The 3700-nt window shown below is 48.8% G+C and overlaps 1 pseudogene; it reads left to right on the plus strand.

Annotated features, from left to right (window-relative positions):
* LOC101590290 overlaps positions 1 to 3351 on the plus strand; it is a 54095-nt pseudogene extending 50744 nt beyond the window's left edge.
* The last annotated feature ends 349 nt before the right edge of the window (positions 3352 to 3700 follow it).

Consider the following 3700-nt stretch of genomic DNA (forward strand, 5'->3'; position numbering starts at 1 on the left):
ATGAGTGTTACCTCTTCCTCTTGAATTTTTCCCCTAACCAGTATATAGTGGCCTTCTTTATTTTGCTTGATCATTGTTGGTTTGAAGTTGAGACTGTCTGAGAATAGGATTGCTACCTCTGCCTTTTTCTGAGGTGCTGGAGCATATACTATTTAGTTCCACCCTTTGACTTTCAGCCTTTGAATGTCTTTATGAGTTAAATTCTTGTATACAACGTATTGTTGGATTTTATTTCCTAATCCACTGTGCCAGTCTATTTCTCCTAATTGGTGAATTGGGTCTATTTACATTGATGGTTATAATTGAGATGTATTAACTTATGATTGACATGTTATTTACCTGTTGTCATTTACTCCTTTTTCTCCTGTGTTTAATTGCTTGCCCTATTTAGTTCGTTGCTTCTGATCTCATTGATGGATTTCTGATCATTTTGATCCCTCTCTAGAGCATCTTTCAGTAGCCTGTGTAGGGTTGGCTTTCTCATCATGAAATTTTTTAGCTGTTCTTTGTCGTGAAAGTAATTCACTTCTCCATCAAACTTGAAAGAGAGTTTTGCAGGGTATAGTAGTCTGGGCTGGAATTTGTTTTTGTAGAGGATTTGAAGTACTCTGCTCCATGCTTTTCTTGCCTTCATGGTTTGTGAAGAGAAGTCGGCCGTAATTCTAATGGGTTTTCCTTTGAATGTGATCTGCTTCTTTTCTCTAGAGGCTTTCAGTAGATTATTCTTGTGCTGAATTTCTGGAATCTTGACTATTATATGTCTCAGTGTGTTTTTCATTGGGTTGAGGTTACTTGTTGTTCTGTATACTTCAGTTATTGACAGTCAGATTGTTGCAGAACTTCGGGCTACGCACAGACATGTACACAAAGAAAAATGTCCCCTCCAAGAGCAAAGCTGCTGCCAGTGCCAATCGAGAGTAGACAGAAAAGGAGACCCTGCTACTCCTGGAGGCCCTGGAAATGTACAAGGATGATTGGAACAAAGTATCTGAGCATGTGGGAAGCCAAACGCATGACAAAAGCATCTTGAATTTTCTTTGCCTTCCCATTGAAGACCCATATCTGGAGGACTCAGAGGCCTCTCTGGGCCCCCTGGCCTACCAGCCCATCCCCTTCAGTCAGTCAGGCAACCCTGTCATGAGCACTGTTGCCTTCCTGGCTTCTGTCATCAACCCCCAAGTCACCTCTGCTGCTGCAAAATCAGCCCTAGAGTAGTTCTCCAAAATGAAGGAAGAGGTACCTATAGCCCTGGTGGAGGCCCACGTTCGGAAAGTGGAAGAAGCAGCCAAAGTGACAGGCAAGGCAGACCCAGCCTTTGGTTTGGAGAGTAGTGGTATTGCAGGAACCACCTCTGATGAACCTGAGGGCATAGAGGAGAGCTGGACTGATGAGGCACGGGCAGATGGCCAGGCCACAGATGAGAAGAAGGAGCCCAAGGAACCCCAAGAAGGAGGAGGGGTTATAGAGGAGGAAGCAAAGGAGAAAACGAGTGAGGCTTCCAAGAAGGATGAAGGGAAAGGTAAAGAAGGTGAAAGTGAGAAGGATCAGAGAAGATTGACGGGGACCCCATCGTTGATCCTGAGAAGGAGAAGGAGCCCAAGGAAGGGCAGGAGGAAATGTTGAAGGAAGTGTTGGAGTCAGAGGGGGAAAGGAAGACAAAGGTGGAACGGGATATTGGTGAGGGCAACCTGTCCACTGCTGCCGCTGCCGCCCTGGCTGCTGCTGCAGTGAAGGCCAAGCACTTGGCTGCTATAGAAGAGAGGAAGATTAAATCTTTGGTGGCCCTGCTGGTGGAGACCCAGATGAAAAAATTAGAGATCAAACTCCTTCACTTTGAGGAACTAGAGACCATCATGGACTGGGAGAGAGAAGCACTGGAGTATCAGAGGCAACAGCTCCTGGCTGACCAGCAAGCCTTCCACATGGAGCAGCTGAAGTATGCGGAGATGAGGGCCCAGCAGCAGCACTTCCAACAGATGCACCAACAGCAGCAGCAGCCACCACCAACCCTGCCCCCAGGCTCCCAGCCCATATCTCCCACAGAGGCTGCTGGGCCACCCACAGTGCATGGCCTGGCTGTGGCTCCAGCCTTTGTGGCCCCTGCTCCTGCCAGAGGTGGGGCCTCTCCTGGAACCTTGGGCCCTTCAGAACAGATTGGGCAGGCAGGGCCAACAACGGGGCCACAGCAACCACAACCAGCTGGAGCCCTCCTGGACCCCATGGCCCCTCACTGTTCCCCAGCCAACAAACTCCTCCCTCAGTGATGCCAGGGGCAGTGTCAGGCAGCGGGCACCCAGGCGTTGGGGTAATGTTCCTTTGGGTTTGCCTTTTGGCATGCTACGTCCACCTCCTCCTGCTCCATCCATCATCCCATTTGGTAGTCTAGCTGACTCCATCAGTATTAATTTTCCCCCCCCTCCTCCTAACCTGCATGGGCATTACCACCATCTCCCATTCACCCCAGGCACTCTCCCCCCACCTAACCTGCCTGTGTCCATGGTGAACCCTCTACATCCTAACCTGCCGGCAACCACCACCATGCCATCTTCCTTGCCTCTTGATCCGGGGCTCGGATCGGCCGCAGCCCAGAGCCCTGCCATTGTGGCAGCTGTTCAGGGCAACCTCCTGCCCAGTGCCAGCCCACTGCCAGACCCAGGCACTCCCCTGCCCCAGGACCCCACAGCTCCAAGCCCAGGCACAGTCACCCCTGTGCCACCTCCACAGTGAGCAGCCAGTCAGACACCTCTTCCCTCACCCCCCATGGAGATCTCTGTTCCAGAAACAGTCCTCCTTCATCACTGGGACCCTTCCCCAGATGGAGAGTTATCACTACGTAAGGAAAGCTCCTCCTGTCCCTCCACAGCCCCCACATGCCTGCAGAGGCATGCACTTTCATATCGGATTACTCAAGGACTTCTGTTTAAGAGATGTTTGTAATGTCCAGCAGAAGGGATAGGATGGGGTGGCTGTCCATGAAGGGCTGGGGAAAGGTGTTTATATAAGGTTCTACTTAACCACTTCCAAAGGTGCACTCCCTTTAGAACTACTGCATTTTTTTTGCATTTTTTATGGATAAAAAAATTAAGCCCTTTAAAAGGAAATAATTTTAAAAAGTTACATTGGAGCTTCCTTCTAAAAATTAACCAACTTTTACATTGTTTTGAATTGGGAGGGTGACAGTCTTAAGGAAGTGGAATAAAGTTATAGGGAGAATGAGCTCTGGGGATGGATCAGGGTACCAAACCTGTCCTCCCAAGTCTCTTGGTAGTGACTCAGTTCCCCTCTCCCACTCTGCCATTCATACTAATCTTTCCTGCTGCTTCCTCATTGTTGCTGTTCTAGGCCACCCTAGCTCAATCAAGGATCCCTTCCCTCTGAATGTCAGTTTTGTGTTTGTTTTTAAAAGTCATCTGCTTAGTTGATGTCAGCATATGTGTATTTGGGAGGGGACATACTTTGGGGGGATTCCTGTGATAGTTAACAGAGGAAGAACAGGCTATTGTTCTTCCCTTTCCTGGGTTTTATCTCTGAGCTCCCGAAAGGTGTGGAAGGGGAAGCTGTTAACAGGGAGTTTTTTAAAACCTGAAAATTTTGAAAAGCACTTAAACATCTCATGACTTAAATAGGTGACTCCCCTAACCTCTGCTCTCCCACCAAGACTGGCAGAACCTGATAGTTTAGGGGTTCCCCAGATGAGGAC

Source organism: Octodon degus, unplaced genomic scaffold (assembly GCF_000260255.1).
Source record: "Octodon degus isolate 3935 unplaced genomic scaffold, OctDeg1.0 scaffold00204, whole genome shotgun sequence".
NCBI lineage: Eukaryota > Metazoa > Chordata > Mammalia > Rodentia > Octodontidae > Octodon > Octodon degus.